At 38.7% G+C, this 24863-nt stretch overlaps 2 long non-coding RNA genes across 3 annotated transcripts; one reads left to right on the top strand and one right to left on the bottom strand.

The window, feature by feature from the left end:
- Positions 1–14349: 14349 nt before the first annotated feature.
- On the bottom strand, positions 14350–16478 carry LOC144994906 (uncharacterized). Of its 2 annotated transcripts, none has more exons than XR_013658597.1 (3): positions 15778–16478; positions 15116–15273; positions 14350–14784 (listed from the first exon to the last, which is right to left on the bottom strand). It is a non-coding gene; the product is annotated as an uncharacterized LOC144994906 (long non-coding RNA). The 2 variants fall into 2 exon arrangements; XR_013658598.1 differs by having other exon boundaries at positions 15116–15205; positions 15778–15806.
- A 6685-nt stretch (positions 16479–23163) lies between these two features.
- LOC144994803 (uncharacterized) lies at positions 23164–24660 on the top strand. Its single transcript, XR_013658447.1, has 2 exons — positions 23164–23426; positions 24259–24660. It is a non-coding gene; the product is annotated as an uncharacterized LOC144994803 (long non-coding RNA).
- The last annotated feature ends 203 nt before the right edge of the window (positions 24661–24863 follow it).

Here is a 24863-nt window from a genome sequence, read left to right as displayed (position 1 = left end):
TCCACCAGTTGCTGAATCACTACCAACCGAAGTTTGTTCCCCTGCATGGAGAAATGACATCAGAAGTGGACAGAAAATATCTGGAAGATAATCGTAGAGAAAAATTATCATCCAGAGCACGTCTTTGATATGAATTAAATCTGCCTCTTTTCAAAGAAGATGACCTCTCCCACTTCTCCCACCCCAATGGAGTGTATACAACAAACAAAATATGGACTTTTTTACCCTCCTCTTAGGCCCAAAGCGCTTTGACCGTCGCAGTCCCATTCACCCACTCACACACATTCACACACTGGTGGGGGCTCCGCTGCCGAACAATGGCGCCAACCTTCCACCAGAGGCAGGAATTGAACCAGGAATCTTCCGATCAGAGGTCGACCCCCCAGCCGCTGCACCACGGCCGCCCATGAGTTATAAAGTAAGCTATGGTACAAGTCTATTGCTCTGACTAAAAAAAAACTATGTCGAGCAACATTTCAATGTTCTTTAATAAATGTTTTCCAAAGCATCTGAAATGTTTTAGAAGGGTTTTTGATGAGGCCGTGGGGGCGGAGGGTGGGGATTCGTAGGTGTCTCTGGTCCCTAACCCGCGTGAATAAGGGGGGATACTGAATAGGTGCAAGTTTTTTTTCCACACCTCACTTTCAGCAGTGGCAAGGAACACATGCATTGTAACTTATCTAAATTCCAATACAGCCAGATCATGCCTTGACTCAGGATCATAATGTGTACAAGGTCATAAAGTTAAATGAAAGACAAGAGGATCTTGCTTTTCCCTTGAGAATTTGTTTAGGACTGGAAAAAAAATAAAGTAACGAGTAGTAAATTACTTTTTCAAATAGGTAATGAGAAAATTAATTTAATTACAAGTTTGATCCAGTAACTAAAATAAAATAATCAATTACATTTTAGAAGTAAATTCCCCAATAATGGTAACAAAACTACATTTAAAGGCAGTATTTATTACCTCTCCACCTCATCTTCATTTGAGGCTTCAAGCTGCTCTAAAACGATTATTTGAAAAATGCGGCACTGCATACAATCATACTACAAATCTTTTTCTAATATATGCCAGTTCGTGTCTAGAATAGATAAATGTGCAAGTCTTCGTCTGTGTATGATTTTCACATTTTTCCTCTGGAGTTATTCCAAGTGTCTTGTTATTAAATCTTTGTAAATACTTGAAATGTCAAGTGAATGATGAGAATGTTCTTTTCTGCTTATCAGCAATGAGCTGCACACATCCAGCAGATTTTTTGGATTTTATAATTTTTAGACGTGTTCTTAATAAATCTGTAAAAGATTGGGAAAAAAAAACATGCTTATTACTTTGGTTATTTATTTTACTAAATTTGATTACAAAAACATAATTCTTTTAATGCATTCAGCTGAGACCAAGAGTTTATATATTGTATGGTTAGACAAAAATATTTATTTCCCTGACAACTTAACATTTAAAAACTCTTCTCTTGTTTTAGGGCAGTAAATATTATAGACAGTTTTTTCATACATGCATAAAGAAAAGGACAACCATTTATTTAGATGTCTTTGGTACTCATTAAAAATGTATTAACATCAAGATTACTGAGCCTTTAACCCTTGTGTGGTGTTCATATTGTTGTTACTCAGCCAGTGTTCGTGGGTCTGGTGGACCCGTTGCATGTTGTGGTTTTTAATGCCTCACAATCAAACACTTTGATGTTAAAATACTCGACAGATGTTTGCTTCATCCATTTACAATCAGTATATTTGGTTAATTTTTGCCCTTTACCTTTGTTAGATCACATTCATAACTCATTATTTAAAATGTGATAAAGAAAATCAATTAAAATCAAGATATGAGTGGAAACAAATTTTCAAGTGAAGCAAGGGTTTTCAAAACTACTGACTTTTATTTATTTGAACACAGAAACTGAACCCATTCAGCTGCACAACACAAGCTGAACACATAGAGTAAACCTATTAGTCAAGACAACACATCAGCCCCATTGAACACATGGCCTTCTAGCCACTAGCCTATACAACACATGGTCCTGGCTGCTGACGGCCTGGTCCTGTGGCTGGGTGCTGATGGCTTCGTTTTGGAACTGGCTGATGCTCAATCTAAATGGTAAATGGTAAATGGCGTATACTTATATAGCGCCTTTCTTCCAACAAGGACAAAGGGCTTTACAGTCACAGACCCATTCACCCAGTGACACACACATTCACTCACACATTCAGACACTGGTGGCGGCTCCGCTGCCAAACACAGGCGCCTGCCTACCACCAGAGGCAAGGTGGGGTTCAGTGTCTTGCCCAAGGACACTTCGACTCATGGGCGTGCAAGGCGGGAATTGAACCTGCAATCTTACGATCATGGGCCAACCACCCGACCGCTGCTCCACGGCCGCCCCAATCTAATCATCTTCTTCAGAGTCACTGTCAGACTCTTAATTTTCAGAAATGTGATCCTCTAATTCTGAAACCTCCTCTTCTGAATCGTCTCCCTCTACATCATCATCAAAAACGTCACTCTCTTCTAAAATCGATTCCAGGGCCCTCTGCGCAGAAAGCCTTTTGGCCATTTTGATCAGTTGTGATAAGAAACCACACTGGCAAAGCTATATTTAACGTGTCCCGCCTCCAATTTGTAGCAGATAAAGAGCGAGACATGAAAGATTCCCGCAAGAAAGTCAAATGTGCGGGAGAACGAGAGCAAACAGAGTTGATTCTTGAATTATTCTAACAATGTTGCAACCTTGCGCGGGAACCGCAGGTGCAGAAACAGAACTCACATTTACAGTGAAACTTTCTCTCTCTGTCACTCTCTCTCTCTCTTTCTCACTGGTCACACATACACACACACACCTACACACACCCAAACACACACAACAGGCCCAGACAGGTGGAGGACAGAGTGTAGGTACATAAAACATCAATTTCCACACTTCTATTAGCCCCGGGTCCAGTGGACCCGAACATCTTATATGTAATAGAAATGTGTTGGGGGGTATACGGTGTGTGGTCATTAAAAATGTATTCTGATATATGTTCTTCACAGAAAATGAGCCAAGGCCAGTGAGTCTGAGTTTGAAAAATTAATTAATTGTATCATTTTTCTTTTGATAAAAAATGAAAACGGGTCCCACAGACCCGAACACCACATAAGGGTTAAATTGAGCCTGAACTCTTATAAAAGCTTCAGCTTTCCCAGTTTACCTCTTCACTGCATTTCTAACTAACACAAGACAGAACAGGTTTCAGCTAATTTACTGTTACACAGTCAAAAAAAGAGTACACTTGTATCGTTACATTCAGCCTTATCGGACATGTGAAGAAGAGAGAAAGGATTAAAAAACTGCTACTGAATGTTTGGATTTGTACAGCTGCAACAACATGCCGGAAAATAATTCAACTCAAAATGCAGAAACATTTTTGGAACTAAAAGAGAAAGTCAGCTGTGGTTTCCAGGTTTGTTGGAAAGACCTCTGCTGCTGGAAGTCACACCACGCAGAGCTCTGCTTCCTCTTTGCATCCAGGGGACACTTGTAAAGAAAGATTCAGCAAATGTTTCCTGTTCATTGTTGCCTGATCCCCCCCCCCCCCCCCCACACACACACACAGCTGATCTGGGCCTGCACTCCTGAAAATAAAGCTGCTCCATGATTACATGAAGCAGCTGAGAGTTTGCTGATGGTTGTTCCTCTATAGATGTCAGTCCACAAAATGTTAACGGTAAGTTAACATCATCAGCTATTAGTCACCATGGGGGGGGGCATCACTTCAGAGTAATCTTGCTTTCCCAAATTATTAATGTTTAAACTTGCTGTCTAAATTGGTGGTTCTTTACTGAAGAACATGACTTCCATTTGTCTCATGTTTGCATGTTAAAAAAGCAAAACATCACACGTGAATGCATGGACCGACAGCTTTCCCATAGCATTTAGTCCTGATTCAAGTCCATAGCTGTACTGTCGGGAGTACGGCAGAAAAACCCTGTGAAGTTCCAGCAGAAAAACTTTTGTATGCGTCACACTAGATGTGTGTTACTTCTTCTGCATCTTCTGCATTTGCAAATAATTCCAGAGATCCTTCACCACCTGAAGAAGGTGAGGAGAAAGAAAGATCAAAAGAAAGGGGAAAACAAGGGTAAAACATTTGAATGAAGTGTGATACAGTACAGGGCACATGACTCACTTTACTATGACATGCTTTTGTGTGTTTTGCCTGTGGGAACGATGTGCTTGGATGGGGCTGCTTAGAAACGACAAGGGGTTGGGTGGGGGTAGCTGTACATACCAGAGTATATGACTAGGTGCTCCAGGTCTGACAGATCTCAGCCTTGGCTGATGAAACTAAAGCACTTCCACAGATGTTTCTACACACTGGGATCAACAAGCCCTCCCTGAAATGACCCCACCCACACTCTTCTTGTGCACTTCCTTGTATTACTCTAAAGAACTCCCAGCAGCTCTCGCATCTGTATGCTTCGCTTTTGTAACACTGCCATTTGAAATGACAATTAAATAATCTGATTCCAGTGAACGTTACCTTCCAGCAGAAGGAATGCAGCTTCAACATTGATCTTAAATTGTAATTCTGCTTTGATTTCCTAAAATTGATGGGAAAGTCATGCTATACAAACAGAGGGTTCAAGTTTCTCCCTGAGACTGACAAACAGACGAGGAAAAGATTTCAGTTCAACTTTTGGTCAAAGGCCTTGAATTGAAAAAGACTGGCATAATTCACATCCCACCATTAAGGCAACAAAACACAAACTGCTATCAATCATGCAGAGCTTCGCCTTGGCAGGTGTACTCCCATTCCATCTCGTAAGAGCGGTTCGACACAACAAAAATACATTTCATAAGGAACACTTTGTGCTGAAGAGTCAGCTGGGCATACCAGCCAGTGTGGGGACTGTGTGAGAAGCAGCAGGAAGGATCCATCAAAACGAAGAATTTGAATGCACCCTTTGTCAAACATAGGAATATTTATAAAACTTTCACGTGTTAGAAATTAGGAAGGGTTTTTTAAGCAATACAGGAGACTGCAACTTTTGTAATTAATATAAGGATAAGGATAAGGATAATGCTTTATTGTCATTGTACAGTCAGACTTGGTACAACAGCACAACAAAATTGCAAGCTGTCCCACATTGGTGCAAAGAGAAATAAGAAATCAACAATCATCTCACACACAAAAGAGTGTATAAAAAATATATACAAATATATACGTATATCTATGTACACAAATATATATACAAATATACAGATATGCAAATGAACCCAGGTGTATATACGGGATCTACATTCCTCCATCTCCTAGAGAGACTGAGCCATATGTGTGTTCATGAGGGCTATGACTATTTTTAACATCATAAAATGTAAACAAGGCAAGGAATGCTTTTGTTTCTTACCTGTTTGTCTTTCATTTTAAATGAAGTCTTCACAAAATTTTCAAACTTTTCTTCAGTTTTTGGTAAAGGTTTTCCCTTAGGGAAAAAGAAATATCTTAGCAATGAGAATTAAGAAGAAAGAAAAAATGGAAACAATTTCAGAGCCATCTTTACCTCTTTGGTCGCTGTGGACAACTTGTTGTTAATTTGAGTCAAAGACAGAGAATTGGATGAGACAGCCTGGAGCTCGTCTTTTCCTGGGGTATGTAACTAGGCATCCAGACAAGAAAATCTAGTTTAATATGTCAAATAAGACAGACTGACAAAGTTGCAGATAACATTAAAGTTTAAAATTCCAGAAATGTTTTATTTTTTCCCCCCTCAAGGTCAGGTCTCAATAATCATTTCACGTTCTCTGTTCTGGTAATAAAAAATAAATATATAAAAACAAGAGCTTGAGATACTGACAGGAACTATGGTCTCAAAACACGACATCATAGCCTGGGTCTTTGTTTGTGGGCTCAGTGTGATGAATGAGCTGGAGGAAAATAAAAGCATTACAAGGGGCTAAACATTTTAGTTTAATGACATTATTTTCCTCGTTTTTAAACCAAAAACACCAGGTACAAATTAAATTCTTTGCAGAAGCAAGCAAACGATGACTTTTTAATAACTGACAGAGTGGTTTTCAATTCACAAAGGGCAAATGCTAAATTTTATTGTTGCTTTACTTCTGATACAAAAAAGGCATCCTTTCAAAAAAGATAACAGTTGCAGAAAACAAACACAGCCACAATCAGTTTGGCTACAGTAAAAGTGTTCTTCAAAACTCTCCTGTGTTTGTGTTCACCATGAACATTGTGTATTCGAAGGGTACACCCAGACCAGGGCAGCCAAAGTTCCAGACATCTTCCATTCCCTTAGTGTGACACATCAACATACAGAGACTATGAAGCACAGCTGCATGCTACAAAGCCTGTCCTTACACGCTAAACCAGTTTGGAATCTGGTGAAATTGCAGGGTTTCATTAATGGCCAGAAATGCGTTCAAAAGGCAACAGAAACAATTTTACTGAAAAGCCTCACTCTTGTGCTTTCTCTCACAATCAGCACTGTCAACACCACAATCTACTATACTATAGGAATAGTAGATGGTTCCTATGTTGTTTTATTGCTCTTTTAGGAGTTTAATGTCATTTTCAGTGGGGCAAAAAAGCATTTAGTCATCTAACATTTGTGCAAGTTCTCCCACTTAAAAAGATGAGAGAGGCCTGTAATTTTCATCATACGTATTCCTCAACTATGAGAGACAAAATAGAAAAAATAAAATCCAGAAAATCTAATTATCTGATTTTTAGAGAATTTATTTGCAATTTATTTTTGGATCCTCTCTTCTCCACTCGTAACCTGTATTAATGTCTCCTGTTTGAACTGAATGTCTGTGTGAAAGACACCTGTCCACAACCTCAAACAGTCACACTCCAAACCCCACTATAACAAGAAGTGTCTAAGGACACCAGAAACCAAATTGTTGACCTGCACCAGTCTGGGAAGACTGAATCTGCAATAGCTTGGTGTGAAAAAACCAACTGAGCAGTTATTAGGAAATGGAAGACACAAGTTTCACCCAAAGACCACCATACTTACTGTAAAGCATGGGGGGGGGGGGGCATCATGCTTTGGGGCTGTTTCTCAGCAAAGGGCTCAAATCCACTGATCAGTGTAAATGCAAGAATGAATTGGGCCACGTATCATCAGATTTTAAGTGAAAACCTCCTTCCATCAGCAAGGGCATTGAAGATCAAATGTGGCTGGGTCTTTCAGACAACAATCCCAAACACACTGACCAGGTAATGAAGGAGTGTCTTCATAAGAAGCATTTCAAAATATTTGACTGCTGTCATTGCCAACAAAGGGTATATAACAAAGTATTGAGTTGAACTTTTGTTATTGACAAAATTCTTATTTTCCACCATAAATTACAAATAAATTCTTTGAAAATCAGACAATGTGATTTGCTGGATTTTTCTTATTTTGTCTCTCATAGTTGAGGTTTACAGTCAGGACCATAATTATTTGGACAGAGACACATTCTTTCTCATTTTGTTTCTGTACATTACCACAGTGACTTTTAAATAAAACAACTCAGATGCCATTGAAGTGCAGACTTTCAGCTTTTTTTCCATGGCTTGAACAAAAAGATTGCATAAAAATGTGAAAAACTAAAGCATTTTTTAAACACAATCCCTTCATTTCATGGGCTCATAGGTAATTGGACAAATGAAATAAGTGAAGACAAAATGGTCATTCCTAATATTTGGTTGAAAAGCCTTTGTTGGCAATGACAGCCTGAAGTCTTGAACTCATGGACATCAGCAGATGCTGGGTTTTCTCCTTCTGAATGCTCTGCCAGGCCTTTACTGCAGCGGCAAACAGTTGCTGTTTGTTTGTGGGCCTTTCTGTCTGAAGTTTAGTCTTCAACAAGTGAAATGCTGCTCAGTGGAGTTAAGATCAGGTGACTGACTTGGCCATTCAAGAATATTCCACTTCTTTGCTTTAATAAACTCCTGAGTTGCTTTGGCTGTATGTTTTGGGTCGTTGTCCATCTGGATTATGAAACGAGAAATGAGAAAGAATGTGTCTCTGTCCAAATATTTATGGTCCTAGCTGTATCTATGATGGAAAAAGAGGGAGAACTTGCACAATTGGTGGCTGGATAATTACTCTTTTGGCCCACTGTACATGATGTTACAAGCATGAACCGTAATGCCAACTGTCAGTATATTTTTGGGCACAAAAACAACTGACTATACTGACCTTTTATGTGGACAACCATCTCTATTCTAACAAATAGGGAGCAGAAGGGAACATGACTCATTTAAGTATAATGTTGTGCTAATGTCACAGGCCTTCCTGATAAAAGATAAACCAGTTGATAGTTTGTTTATCTTTTTTAACTTTGGTGGAATCATCATGGGTGAAGCAGATCTCAGACACACCTCTAATTGTTTTTGAATCATGCTTTTGAGAACTCTAGACCTATTTTAGCATTTTTAAATTGTGTAATATAACAGTTAAACTGCTAAATAATTAAAATAGTTTTTCTCTTTGTTGTTTTCATTTAATTATCTAAAAATATTAGGAGGCACTTTTCTGAGGCTTTCTGTTCAGCCTTCACACAACCACTTTCCATAGTGAAATTGTTCAATTAAAAAAGTGAAAACCTAATTTATCCATTTTCCAAAGCCACTTAACGGCTTTCACAGGGCAGCTAGAGATCATCACAGCCACTATTAGGCAAAGACAAGGTACAGCCCAAATGGTTTGCCAGCCCATCACAGGGTCATGCAACCAAATTGTTACCTAGGGACCAGGGGACAGCTGGAGAAGAACAGTCCTTCTTTCTCACTGTGAGGCAAGAGTGCAAACCACTACACCACTGTGAAACCCAGAGGATGAAAGTACATAAGACAAGTCTAAAAAGCAATGCTAAAGACTGCTTTGAAAAACTACAACAACAATGCCTGACTTCTTGACTTCTTTCCAGAAACAATGGCTGAAAAAAGGCTTTTGTATAGTACAGTAATCCCTTGCTATATTGCGGTTAACCTTTTGCGGTCTTGCAGATCTGCTTCCTGATTGGCTGTTGACCTCATCAATCAATCTCCTTCATGAGGCGTCTCCTGCACAGAATGTGTTTAGCTTGCCATATTTACCCATTTACAAACGTAAGCTGAACCTTGTTTTTAATGTCTAGTACTGATCGTATATGGATTCAAGGCATTTTTCTGCCCCTATTCAAAAGTTCAACTCGCTGCACTCAATGTCAGATCTTTATGCAACATATCATTTTTAATCAATAATCTTATCTCTTCTTTTAATCTTGATTTTATGTTTTTAACTGAAACATGGCTTGACAAAAACACAGGAAACATAGTTCTAGTCGAATCAACTCCCCCCAACTACAAACATGAATCGGAAATACGAGAAAATAAAAAGGGTGGAGGCGTTTCTGCACTGTTTAGAGATAATATTGCAACCCGCAGACTATCATTTGGTGTGTTTTCATCATTTGAGTATGTGTCCTTTAAGATTGAGTTAAAACAAACTCCTCCCTTACTCTGCATAGTTATGTACAAACCTCCTCAGCACAGCCAAAGTTTTATTGATGATTTCACTGAAATGCTCTCAGTTGTGTGCACAGACTTTGATGGTCTAGTCATTACAGGTGATTTTAATGTTCATGTTGATAATGTCAATGACAGAAATGCAAAAGAGCTCAATGCTGTCCTTGAAACCTTTAGTCTAATTCAGCATGTGAGTTGCCCCACCCACAGCAGAGGGAACACTCTGGACCTGCTCATCACAAGGGGGGTTACTATTTACAATGTCAGTGTGGTTGATGTCGCCCTCTCTGATCATTTCTGTGTATTCTTTGACCTGTCTGTTGCTCCCAAACCACTGCCTGGCCCTGCAGTTGTCCAAAGGAGACAAATAAATGAGAGCACTAGGGCACAGTTTGTAGAAATGATAAACCCTGAAAACGTCTCTGGTGCCAATGTTGATGAAATGCTGAATTCTGTTACTTCTAGCATCTTGAATGTTCTGGATGCCATTGCCCCTATGAAAGTTCAATTGAGAAAACATAGACAGAAAGCTCCCTGGAGGAATGATGATCTAGTCAGGGCACAGAAACAACAGTGCCGCAGAGCCGAGCGAAAGTGGCGCAAGTCAAAACTCCAGGTTCATTATGGAATATATAAGGCGGAGTTGTACGCTTATAACCAGATCTTATGCAGAACAAGGGAAAGGTACTTCTCTGAAATAATTGGAAGTTGCAGCAGCAACTCTCGTATCCTGTTCACAACAGTTAACAGATTAACTAACCCTCCAACCCAGCTACCAATAGAATTGGTTTGTACACCTAAATGTAATGAGTTTGCTGTATTTTTCAATGACAAGGTTCAGGGCATTAAAAAAGCCATCAACTCCACAACACATATAACTATCGAACGGCCACCTACTCACTCTAAGCTGACTCACTTTATACCTGTCACTGACCAAACTGTCCAAGAGACCATCACCCGTCTGAGCTCGTCTACATGCTGCCTTGATGTGTTACCCACTAGATTTCTAAAGTCTGTCTTGAACAGTGTGTTGCCATCAATTACTCAAATAGTTAACATGTCTCTTCAATCTGGAATATTTCCAGAGGCCTTAAAAACTGCAGTCATTAAACCCCTCCTGAAAAAGAGCGGTCTTGATCCCACTGTACTGAATAATTACAGACCTATCTCTAATCTGCCATTTTTAGGAAAAGTCCTTGAAAAAGTTGTCTACCAACAGCTCACTGACTTTCTCTTATTAAACAATTCGTTTGATGTTTTCCAGTCAGGTTTTAGACCCCATCATAGCACAGAAACTGCTCTTATCAAGTTAACCAACGACATCTGCCTGAACACTGATGATGGAAAAGTCTCTGTCTTAATCCTGCTAGACCTGAGCGCTGCCTTTGATACTGTTGATTATGGGATCCTTTTGCACAGACTCCAAGACTGGGTTGGCATCTCTGGATCTGCCCTAAGTTGGCTCAAGTCTTATCTGGAAGACAGGAAATATTTTGTTGAAATTGGGAGTTGTGTCTCAGACTACATGGCCTTGACTTGTGGTGTGCCCCAGGGATCGATCCTGGGACCCCTTCTGTTCAACCTCTACATGCTGCCACTAGGGCAGTTAATACGCAGTAATAACATATCTTATCAAAAACTATGCAGATGATACTCAGATCTATGTGTCACTGACAACAGGTGAATATGGGCCGGTGGATTCTCTCAACCACTGCCTCCAACAGATCAGTGCGTGGATGCAGAACAACTTTCTCCAGCTAAACTCAGACAAGACCGAAGTTATTGTTTTTGGCCCACAGAAACAAAGAGAAATTGTCAGCAGCTACCTTCATTCTCTGTCTCTTAAACCCTCAAATCAAGTCAGAAATCTAGGGGTAATCATGGACTCTGACCTGAACTTTAACAGCCATATCAAGTCAGTAACATCAGCGGCATTTTACCACCTGAAAAACATTGCCAAAATCAAAAACATAATCTCAAAGCGAGACCTGGAGATACTTATCCATGCATTTGTCTCCAGTAGGTTAGACTACTGTAACGGCCTGCTCACCGGCCTCTCCAAACGAGCTGTAAAACAGCTTCAGTACATCCAGAATGCTGCTGCTCGAGTCCTGACCAAAACCAGGAAGTATGATCACATTAGTCCTGTGCTCAGGTCTTTGCACTGGCTCCCTGTACCTCAAAGAATAGACTTCAAAGCAGCTCTGCTTGTGTACAAGTCTCTCCATGGCCACGCACCAAAGTACATCTCTGACATGTTAGTGCCATATGAACCATCTCGTACTCTGAGGTCCTAAGGGGCCGGCCTCCTGTTGATTCCCAGAGTCAGAACTAAACAAGGGGAATCAGCGTTTCAATATTCTGCAGCTAAAATCTGGAACAGCCTCCCTGAAGGCGTAAGACAGGCCTCTTCTGTGTTCATGTTCAAATCTAGACTTAAAACATTTCTGTTTAGCCGTGTATATGACTGAAAGGTCCTATCTGCACCTTTCTTTCCTTCCTTTCTTTTTAAATCTTTTTTTTTTCCTTTTCTTTTAAAGTAAATTTTATGTTGATTATTTCTATGATGTATTGTGATTTTAATGCATTTTTCTGTTTTGTGAAGCACCTTGAATTACTTTGTGTACGAATTGTGCTATACAAAAAAACTTGCCTTGCCTTGCCTTGCCTATGTTCTACAGATAACAAGTCAAACAGCTGCCATTTATAACAGGTAGTGAGTGGAGGATAAACTAGCTTTTTAAATAAGCAGCACGTCTTTAAGGGACAGAATTATTGATTGTATGTGGCGAGAAAGATATACAGAAAACTTTTGGCCTCTGTCATTGCCAACTAGGCTTGAGGTATTGAGGTGAACTTCTGTTACTGACCACCAAATACCTTTGATCTGCACCATTATATGTATACATTATTTAAAAATCATACAATGTGATTTCTTTGATTATTTATCTGTGATGAACACTACAGAACTTTCATCTTCTACACTGTAAACCCGAATAAGTTCAGTGAACTCAAAATTTTTGAGGAATAATTTTTAAGTTGACTTACTTAAAAAGTATAAGTTATTTGAACTTAAAATCTTTGAGTTGAATAAAATTAAAAATAACAGTAAAACAGTAAATAATAACAGTTAAAATAACAATTTAACTAAGATTAAACTATAATTTCTTATTTAACTAACTTAAAGATTCTTACTTTACTGAACTACAATATTTTGTTTTTATTGAACCTTAATACATTAGTAAATTAACTAAAAAACTTTAATATATCTCAACTCAAAATTAATCATTTGAAGTCTAAACTACTCTTATTTGTCCTTCTTAGTCAGGACCATTCTTACAAAAGAAAAACTGCGGCAGAATTGTAATTGCAAGTTTAATTTTAAACCACCTTACACAAGTACATTTGAACAACTTGTGGTACTAGAAAATGTAAAACACTGCACAATTTGTGTAAAAAAAAAAAGTGCACAAGCCATAAAAAAATACATCAGTCTTCAAGAAAAGCAAAAAATGAGCACTAATCTTTTTTACACCATTTCCTTATACAACTTTATAAAAAAGAGCATTCTTACATTTCAAGGAAAGCAAAAATGGTTTATTAGCCTTTTTTTTTACACTTTTCCCACATAAAACAGCATTTTCTTAGGATGCCCTTTCCCTATAAACATTAGCGCTCAAAAAAATACCCATTTGGGAATGTCGCCTACCACAAGCTCATCTTCCACCACAACTGCTGTACTGAGCGGACAGAAATGAACTGAATTTGTATTGTTCTTGTTGACGGTCAGAATGCCAACAGAGGTGCTGCTGATGTCTGCCTCTGGTGACTAATCTGCAAAGAAAAAAAACCAGTGTAGTATTAAAGAAAGAATTGATCGCTTGAGGGAAGAAAACTTTATGCAAAAACTACAACCTGAAATTTACATTTTAAGAGAAGGTCAGAAATTACACATCAGGAAAATTATTAAAATTGATTTAAATGTATGATTTCAAGCATTGTAGTCAAAGCAATAAATAATTTACACATATTTATCAAACTCATTACAGAAATGATGAAATGTATAGATTAAAAAGACAGAAAATAAAACAAAAACGTCACTTAAATCACATTTGCTTAATTCAATACAGTGATCTTTAACTAAAGTCATGTAGAGCTTGATTTATTGCTTGAAAAGGATCTGGAAGAACAGAGCTTATATAATACGAAATCAAATGAAATCAAAATAAGACTACTTGTAAGAATACTCATGATTCCATAAGGCACTGTACACAAAAAAATAAACAAAAGCTTTTGTAACATGACAATCTGAAAACAGGATCACATTTATTCACCCAAACCCCACCCCTCCCTCCACCTAACCAGTTTCACCAACATAACTCTCAGCTTGTGCTGGATGCTCAGCACCTTTCAGGACACGACATCCGGCCCAGCTTCTTACCTAGTATTTACCCTCTGGAACTCTTTCCTGATGTCATGCTCTCACAGTTAGCACTCGTTACTCTCCACCAGGTTGTGTCTTTGTTATGGGGCAGTTTTTCAACTACAGCACAGAACATCTCCATAAAAATGACACAACCTGCTGGAAAGAATGTCACCTTCTTGCCAATGCAACTTAAGAGCAAAGATTCAGTTCAATTTTGTTTATATAGTCCTATGTCACAACAGAAGTCGTCTCCATGGGCTTCATACCGACAATTGTACAAGAACATGAAATCATAATACATTAGGTATTGGCTAAACTAAACTAAACAGACTAAACTAAACTGGGCATCCCTGCCATTAGACCCTCTTACACAGTTAGTAAAAACTCCTTTATAAAAAATAAGAAAAAGACTCCTCCCCCAGGACGGACAGGCGATGTACCAGAACTCTTAGAGAAGAATTACATTTTCTAGCTCAACAACTGCATTTTTAAAGTCCAGCAGATTGGCGTCATCCAGATGAAATAGGGGACGGCTGTGGGCCAGAGACGAGCCATAGTCGAGATCCACGGTAAGGTACAGGAGCACAGATGAGCTGGAGTGCAATATTTTAGGAGACTATGTGCTTTGCCACATAACATTGCTTTGGCACGACTTTCTGGTTAAGTTGTATTACCCACACAGCTGGAGTATTAACCAGCACACTTTCACTGGTACTATTTAGTGAATAAAACATTATCCGTCATAAAGTACTTACATTCCAAACTTTGAAGAACTGTGGGTCCTCCTCACGTTTGTATATTAGAAGCCAGTACAGGACAGGAGTACATTTGACATCAGCAGTCTGCTCTTGCTGCATAGAGACAAAGACAAATTAATATGGCAAACATATATCAAATGACTGCACCCTTTGGTCTGGCTCAGTTCAGTTCATCTAGTCTTTTTAATAATCTTAAAATTGTACAGTTATTTAAAAAAATACACCAAACATAAGATGACATTAAATTCATATTTACAAATGCATTGGGATCAACGTTGATGTTTTTTTCTCCAGTGAAGTAAACATTTACAGTCATTCACTTTATTAGAAACGCTCAGTAATTCATATGAACCGATCCAAGTCATTCCCGTCTTTTAGCTATACTAATGCATAATGTTGATTATGCCATGCAGTTACACCTCACCTGTTTATCATAGAGGTGCAGAATGTCGCATAGAGCCTTCCGGTTCGTGCTGCCTTCTGTCTCAAAAAGATCAGCATCCTCTGCGTCTGTCTATCCAGGTCAAAATAAAACCGTTTTCGCAGGTTGACATTTGTGATGCGATGAAACTCAGCTCACATCTACAAAAAAAAATTGAATGTTACACAATTTAACAATTTAAAGCTTTTTCAAGCTACTGGTAGCTTGGAAAAACCGCTGCATTTTACAATGGCCTCAATACTCTGTCCACAATATGTAATCTAGGATGCATATTAATATTTTTTTAATATTTGTGCATTAGCTAAAATGACATATTTCAGAGGATGTTTTAGGAAGAGACAAAACAGTTTTTTTAAAATATTTGACATTGTGAAACACAAATCACAACCAAACCATTGGCCAAAATACCGTTTTTTGAGTCTTAAGCAAACTATATGATACATTTAGTATTTTAACTCGAGCCCAATTCAGGACAAAGTTATAACTGTTACATAACATTAAGGTAGCTTGGACATTTTTACTTATTTATAATTAATTTAATTTGTCAATAAGGTCAAATGTTCTCCATAGCCGGAGGATTCATTGGACTGGGAGCTGCTCGTGTCTTAAATATTGCAGCCATGTTATTTACAATCAAAACTTACCTCCGCTCTTATTTTTCAAACGCACCGCCCCGGTTCACTAAAGAAGATACGAGAACACGTTAGCGTAAGGCAGCTAGCTTAGCCCACATTTGCATTTATTAGGTTACTACGTGAAATACAAGTTACACAAAAACATAACGATTACCAAATCACAGAGCCTGTGGTAAAAAGTAGTAGAAAAAAAGGCAATTCCCACCGAGTCGTATATGTGGCTGTGGCAGCCGCTCTGCCAGAGCTAGCTAGCGGTTAGCTAGTAGTAACGGTTAGCTAGTAGGAACGGTTAGATAATTTAAAATGTGCGCCAACCAACTCGGTAAACGTAAAACTTGAAACTTTGCCCCAACAACTTCTTTTAACCACAAGCAATAATTCTCTGATGACATGATACTGCAAAACATACATAATTGTTTAATTCAGAACAAATATTCGAAGATACATACAAACTCGTGGAGCACGTCATGAATACAAAGGATATACTAGAAGGAACATCAAAATAAGCAACAAATATATAATACAGAGGCGAAAGTCATAAAATATAATAAAAAATAAAATAATACGACTTACCTAGACGTATGTGAGTTATCAACTTGGGCCAGCTGACACTCGCATCATACCTCCGCCATCTTGAAGACTTCTGTGGCTGAGTTCACGTTCATGGGCGTACGTTATGACGTCATCACGTCTCATTACTCATAAGTTTTGACTCCAAGGTTTCGTTTACTCAAAATGTTTTAGTCCAATAAAGTTATAACTGTGGTCAAAGTTGAATCGGCTTATAGGTTTTAAGCTGACTTAACTTGTTTGTTACTTTTGAGTTCAGTGATTATAAAACTTTTGAGCTCATTGGACTATCCGGGTTTACAGTGTAGAGTCGAAAACTTGCAGAATTGTGCCTGACAAATACATTTTCCGCCTCGCTCTAGTAGCTTATCAGCAGCTAATCTCCTAGTCATTGCAGGAGGAGCAGTTTTTCAAAATGGAGAATTCAATCGTACACACATTGGTGGAAAGAACAACAAAGTACTCAACACTTTCAGCTACATTTATTGGTCTTGAAGGTGTTCCCTTCACCCAGCCTGATTACAGTGGATCGTTGAAAGTTTAGGCTCACTAGAAAAAAAGCATCTTTACAGGGATTAATAAGACATGCAGCTGATGTAGCACACTTCAGTCAGTTGCTATTACAATGGCTTATACCCTCTAGAGACAGGGCTGTGTAAAATGGTTAACAACTTTATGATGGTGACGTATACTGGAAGGCATGACCTTCTCCAAAACCATCAATCACCAAACACCAGCTGCAAGTTTAGCTATATCCCAGGGTCAGCTGAATTAAAATGAGTTGGTTTTTACATTGAGCTTGTTTCACACATCAGAGTGCAGCTACACTCCAGGGATGTAAGAGGTGAGAACGTCGGTACTGGCAGCAAATCTGACAAGCTAATCTAATGACCCTTCACCTGTCTTTACAAAGGAAAAAACCAGACATCCACGCCTGCTTCCTTGCTCCTCAGGGGCATCTGGAAGTGCAAGCTGCACTAGACATCAAACGCTATAATGAGAGCAATTGGGAGAAGGTGTGTCTAGGAAGTGAGGGGTGTGAACAGATTGTAGAAGGAACAGTTGTGAACAGTGAAGAAGGGATGGGAGTACTAAAAGTACATAAAGCCAGTGTGTTCAACTGCTGGGAAAGTTTTAGGAGTTTCCTTGCCCATCTGTGAATTCCCACAAGCACAGAAAAGCTGCTGCTTTATGTCTCAGAGAAAACTACTGCCGTGTGTAACATTGCTTTTAAGAGCTCAACTTTTGAGCCTTTATAGTTAATAAATCCTGCAGCTTAGTGTTTGATAAGAAACGCACACAAACTCTCATGACCTTAGACACAACAGTTTCCTCATGAGGCACAAGTTTACATGTTTTGTTACACCTGACGCCAGCATTGCCATGCCAACATGTAATATCTTATCTAAAGAGTTTCTGCCAAAAGATGTTGTGTAACAGGAATAGGTTTGGGAGATATTCAAGCTTAAGTTTACCAATAAGGTTGTTTCTCGAGTGCTTATGAGCTACGAAAAGGTGAGGGGCATCAAAGGTGGCTCCACCTTAACAGAGAAGGGGTCACAGGTTTAAACCCTGCCCCAGGAAATCCATTTAGAGGTCAGGTGTGTTTGCTTAAAACAAAGCTGGAGTTCAGATGTGGGTTTGGAAAGGTGTTCGTCTAAGACATTCCATCCAAGAAATTAACCATTAGGTTGAACTAATTGTAGAATGTATTTATTACATTCTTTAGCTTTGGAATGGAAAAGCCTGCCGAGTTATTTCTCCCTCATACTATGTGCATTTTAAGCAAAAATAATTGTACTCGCATTTTGCACTTGTTAGTTTGGGGTCTAATTTTTGGTGAGCAATACATTATACTAGCACAATACATTTTCATGACACCATACATCCTGTTATTAGAAAAAAATGGTGCTAGTTTCGGGAAGTTTCACTGGGTTTGAGGTTTCCCTTTCCGGTATTTCCTGATTTTTAAACCATAAACACCATTTGAAAGATTTACTAAGTACAATTTGAAATGTCCTTTATCAATGTAATAGTTAACATAATAAAAACCTCTCAAAAAACTTAACTGGTTTCTTACATAAATAATACTATTTATATTTCTAGCTAAATAAATAAAGACATATAATTAAAAATATACATGAGAATGAACTAAAAACAGCTTTAGGAGAAGAGAGCTAACCTATTTTATTTAGCAAAGAATATACAGTCTTTTTCTATTTGTTTATAACTTCTGTCAAGAAATCATGAGGAAATTCCACTCATGGGTACATCAGCAACAGGAGGTGTACTCAGAAAATAACGTGAGCATGGCAAACAGCAGGGGGATAATAATACTACTGGAAAACACAAGATGGCTTTTCACTGAGATGAAACCCGTGTTTCAGACATTGTGTATATTTGTGAAGCTGAATGGACACAGCACTGTAGGAGTTTAAATCAGCTTAATGTTCAATTAATCATTTAAACATATTTCAACGTGTCTACAACACACAACTATCTATCACAGCCATTATGGTTTGCTTTTTTTAAGTATATGGCGATATCTGGATGCTCCACTACGAACAGTACAGATAATTCGTAAGCACACATAATAACATCACAGTTGAACAACAAATGAAGAATCAGCCCAGAAAAACTTCTCTCTAGCTCAAAGGTGTAAAGATGACAAAAAACATAACAGAAAAGGGGGGGGAGGGGTATAAAAAAAGAAAGGCATCAACCACTGACTTCATGTGATGGACTTCTCTGAAATGGAATTCTCTGAAATCTCTACTATGGCAATACGGTTTATTTTTAACCTTTTTTAAAAACCTATTGAGATCAAGAACTATTTTACAGGGGTGGCCCGGTCAAGAGGTCAGCAGCACATGCACATAAATTTAGTTTAACTTTGGATTAAAGAATCAGAAATATAACCAGCTGAAATAAAATGCTTGTTAAAATAGTCTAGTATGGCTTATTTCTCTGTTACATATTTGACATCTTTAGTTAGGAAGTTCGGAAGGTCATTTGCTTGTGCGTGGTCACAAGTGAATTTCACTGTCTACCAAAACTTTTTAGGAGTAAGCTTTTTGTTGTTTCACCAAGATAGCATTCTGATTTTGAATCTCTTTTTACCAGGATATGCGATTTAGTTTTGGGGAATTGGACATTTTTAAAGGTGGCAACTAGAGCTGTGACAGTGTGGGATTTTTGATGAACCAGCAGGGAGTGCGGTGTCGCGGTTAACCGCCCCCCCCCCCCCCCCCCCCCCGCCAAACACAAAATCCCCCGGCGGCTGCGTTGCAAATGAATATTATTACAACCCAGTATTCTGACAAATAACAGTAACAACTAACTACTACCTATCTAACTAATGAACTAACTAAATAGGTTTTTTTGTAGAATGACTATGTGTGTGTATCAGAGCGCTGCGTATGTAGGAGGATGGAGCACACACAAGTGTGTTGGGGGTGCGTGTTGATTCTTCTGCAGCGGACTGCTCTGGAGCTGCAAGCGAGCCTTCACCTGTGCTCTCTGGTACAGACATCTTCTCAGATTATTATATATTGCCCAGTAATAAACAGACTGCAGACACTTTGTCACCTTTCCGGTAGCCATGAAGCCTGACACCCATGAAGAACGCGGGGCAGGAGGCTCCGCCTTTGTTTTTACAGACACGCAACTTTGCGCTGCACAAAATAGTTCCCAAACAAAACATGTAGTGACATTTTTTAACAGTGGGCGTTCATGTTTGGTGTTAGGGAGTGAAGGAGAACAGTAATAAAGCCCCCCAACACAAAATCCTCCGGTGGGCGGCCGTGTCGCGCACTCAAGAACGCACGCTGCTTGTAATGGAAATTAAGAATTAGAACACAGTAAATTTGTCGTATTTCTCGTGAGCTGGAAACTTCTGTTGTAGAATGAGAATGTGTGTGCTGCTAAAACAGCGCGCGTGTGTGTAAGAAGAGGGAGCGCGTGCAGCGCAAGAGGGAGTGAAGGAGAACAGTAATAAAAGGTTTCCCCCAGAAACCCTTGAAGTCTGAACACAGGACTAGCAGAAAAGTAAATTATCAGCAAAGATGAATGTTTTTTAATGTGTTTATTATAGTTCCAATCATGCACCATATGCAGAACTTTCACACACAACCCCCCCCCCCAAAAAAAAACAAGTGCGGTTATTGTCACACCCCTAGTGGCAACTTTTTTGTTTTTTTTTTTACAGTTTGGGTTTTTTACAGTTTTTTACAGACTTGGGTCGTTTGCAAAAATACATATAATCAGTGTACTTGTGTGGGACAAAATAAGATCAATTAAGGAGGATCTAGAGGGGCACTTAATATTATGACGGGTAGGACTATTGATTAACTGAGTGAGCTTCAAAGAAGCAAAGTCAGATTTCAAGCTATCTGATATTGGACTTCACTAATAGATAAAATAATACGAAACTACAAATATTTGATTAAATATTTGTTCCTTGTCTCGAAATGCAACCCAGGGCCGGTTGTAGCCACACAATCCAGCCGCACACGGCTAGCTGCCAAGTCAGCTGCTAACGAGCAAGTCGCGCTCCATTAGAGTAGAATTACCCAGCTACCAACATGGCTACTTGACTTCAGCACACCACTTAATGTTTTTAGATCTTATTACTGTGTATTACATTAAACATTTTAATTTAAAACCAGGTTGTCATTTATTTCATTGATCATCACAAAACAAAAAACAAATGAAGCCTTGGCTCCTCCAATTTACTAGGAACAGGGTACTGCTAAGTAAGACACACAGTAAGAATTTTATCAACAAACTTTTACAAAAAATAAGTGCCGTCCAATTTTACTAAAAAAATCCAGCATTAAAATGACAGTGTTTCTTTGTCAATATCTGACCAAAGCTCAGAACTTTTACAGTTTTGAATACCTCTAAAATGTCTCGAATTTAATAATTTCATGGAATTTTACAGATTACAGATAAGAATTTGGTTTTCTGTCTTACAAGATACATTGACTGATGCCACAGCCTTTATATACCTGATGTCTCACTGTTGATCCAAAGGATCTTATGGAGATTTGTGGTTCACGGTCATCTTGTTAGGTTTATCAGCAATCTGGAAAAAAAAAGCATATAAACAAAAACAGCCCCAATTTTGCCATTTTATTTATGTAAAACTGTGAAAATTTTTTAAACAGAAAAATCCTTGATTAAATAAAAACCATAACTCCTCTTTTTATTACACTCAAATTTTCCCTTAAGACAAATTAAACAAAGTATACATGCCACTTTAGAGCTGTTTGAGAGGCATCCCCATATTTTTTCTTACAGAATTAATTTTCTTTCTACTTGTGATAAAAAGACTTCAGTACTTTGTAAACAATGTAACCAAATTGTACAGACAGAGTTCGCCACAAAATGGCCGCCAAGCCGTAGGTCGTGTGGCCGTCCCATAATGATTTCAAAACTTTCTTGGGATATCCCCAACATGTGTGTTTGGTTTCGTAACTGTTTTGAAATACATCTTTTTTGGCCCCATAAGAGATTTTCGGCCCATTCCTTTTTTTTTACGGGATCGCTCGCCGTGATGTCATCGTCTTCGGGGGTTACGTTGACTTTGTGGAAAATTAATTTTTAATTTATCCTAAGTGTGTGCAAATTTTGGTGACTTTTCGAGTATGTGGCGGGGGTCAAATTTTTTAAAAAGTGATGCAATCAAAAGAAAGCCACAACGGAAGTGAATCAGGGATTGTTTTGCCGGTGACACCTCTCTGTCTGCCAGCAGCCAGCAGTGCGGGGCTGGCGGAGCTCGCTTGCTTGTTACGCCTGCAGACAGAGATCCACTGCAGGAGGAGACGGCTGCCTGCTTGGGCATTCCCTGCTTGTAGGCTGTCCAACAATGTGATCCTGAGCTCGATGTCGAGGCCGTGTGTAGGAGGAGCTTTCAGCTAATGCTTTTAGCCTGATTGCTACATGGACCAGTGTCTGTGTTTATGTCATTTACAATGCATGGAAGACACAAGTGGTGTTGAGAGATCAAGTTCATTTGTTATGAAGAGTTCTACTGTAAACTCTACTCAGTAATCACGTCTCCATTCAGAGTTCATGAGGCTACCGGCAGCTTCACACTCGCTCTGAGAGCTGTCTGCGTGACAGTTGCTTCCGCAGTTCGGTAGAGTTAAAAAGATATTCAGAGATTCGGACTTCCGACCTCGATAACTCTTCCGATAAACGTTCAAATGTGACAACAGGTATCAATCATTATGTATTAACACAGAGAGTGAACTACAAATGCATTTCAAAAGATAATAGATCATTTTTTATTGCCTTAATGAGTTGTGTTGTCATTACAGTAACTACCTCTAGATACTTTACCTTAAAAACCTTAAAGGACAAACGAAAAGAACAAACATTTTGTTTCTGTGATCGAAATCACAATTGTGATAACTGTTTAATGTTGACTTGATTTAAAGTTTGAAGTTTTACTCTTCCACCTACCTCCCTTTCCTCCTGTCTGTCTAAAATAAAAACCTGGTTCACCTTAAACTTCCTAAAAAGTAACAGTGATAAAACTGACTTACTCCTTATAGGTTCCAAATCCAACCTTTCCAAAGTTTCCAATTTGACACTTTCCATTGATTGCTCTCCAGTTTTTCCCTCCCCTCAGGTAAAAAGTCTGAGTGTCATCCTTGACATTACATTATCCTTTCAGTCTCTACGGTGGCCGAGAAACGCCATTAAAGCAAAAAAAAAAAGAGAGCAAAAAAAAAAGCAACTGCAAACAAAAAGAAAATGAAATGCAAATAACAAAAGAGAAAATGCAAATAATAAATAAACGCTGCAAATAATAACTGGCATCACAGCAAACAACAAAAAAAAGCAATGCTAAAAAAAGAAAATGAAATATAAACATAAAAAAGCGATGTATCCAGGAAAACAGCTGCAATTAGAAGGAAAAACTTAGCGGAAGTGACATCATCATGAAAGTGACCCCACAACAGATGAGGTGTCAGATTGCAGAATGTACACGAAGAAGTGGATTGGCTTTTGCTACACACACCGCTGGAAAAGAAGGAAGAATCCTGGAGTATGAATCGGAAACTGAACGAGAAAGTGAAGTAAGTGAACATGTTGGTGTTAAATGTTACTATGTGTAATTTTGATGTTTTTTGGTCTGGCCAGAGGTAACCCTAGGTTTTATTCCAGTTATTGTTAGCTTTGGCTAACACACAGACACACCCAGTCCAGTGTAAAGAAAGACCACTAATGAAGCTGTGTTCACGCCGAACACGAATGATTCACGGGCACATTTGTGTCTTCCGCCTCTACTTTACCGCGCGGCAAAGTCTCTGCTGGCCGTCAGTCTAAAAAATGTATTTCAGAGCTTGTAGCTAGCTACTAGCTGCACACACTTGGGAGAAGCTCTAAGCTAATGTTTTTATCCTGATGGCTACATTGTGGACCGACGCTGAAGTTGGCTTCTGTTTCACAGCTTTCGCGCTTTGCGAGGGCACTAAAAGAACATTCTACTGCATTTTTTGCACTATAATCAATCAGCTAAAACCAGGCCCTGTTCAAAAACCACAGGACCTGGACTGCTTAAACCTGGATTAAATTATGCATTTGATTCTAAACATTAAACACAGTTTCTGCTTTGTGAAAATGTGAAAAAGGATGATTTTTTTATCGCATTTTATGCACTGAGTCCACCTCAGACCAGGTCCTATTGAAAAACTGCTGGACCTGGACTGCTCAAACCTGGATTCAATTATCATTTAGATTGTAAAGAATACATTAAACACAGTTTCTGATTCCTTAAACCTTTTCCCTGATTTGTGAAAATGTGAAATAGTATCATAAAAGTGTAAAACATGATAAAAATAATCCTATTATCATCCTAAATTTTAATAAAGGTGGTTTGTATTGTCAATTTTTTCTATCTACTTTTAGAAGATGACAGCGCCGTGACCTTGGAGGAGGTGTTAATGTTAGCTGCAGGTGTGCCACGTGTTCCTCCTGCTGGTATGAGTCCTCTGCCACGCCTTCACTTCATATCTTCCTCAACATCAACATTACCAATGGCGAATACCTGTGCCAACATTTTAAAGATTCCTCTTTTGGACTCCTATAGTGCCTGTAAAGCCAACATGGACTTGGGAATCAATCAAGAAATCAAGAATTCCCCTGGCTTTGGGTGCTTTTAGACCAATGAATTTTTTTTCTGTAAAAGTTAATTTTGCCACACCCAGTTATATTTCAGTGCTACAATATTTGTTATACTTTATGTTACACTTTGAAACATGAGTTGTACTGCAACATTTTACTCTCTGTAATAAAAAATACTGGACTACAGACATTTTTGTAAAGTTTTTTTCAGGCACAGAAAACTTTATTTGACACATGAAATGACAGGAGAGAGAGGAAAATGACATATAGCTAACACCATACATTGAAAGGTTGTATTAGTTTAGTTCTGGGTGCCCAAACCCAGGTTTGAGAGTCTGCTTCCTGCTGATTTTGGGATCCCCTGGTTTAGTTACAATGCAAATACATCC

This window comes from Oryzias latipes, chromosome 10 (assembly GCF_053564925.1).
Source record: "Oryzias latipes strain Hd-rR chromosome 10, Olatipes_Hd-rR_3.1".
Lineage (NCBI taxonomy): Eukaryota > Metazoa > Chordata > Actinopteri > Beloniformes > Adrianichthyidae > Oryzias > Oryzias latipes.
The sequence above is the reverse complement of the archived record's forward strand: the minus strand, read 5'-3'. Positions and strand labels throughout refer to the sequence as shown.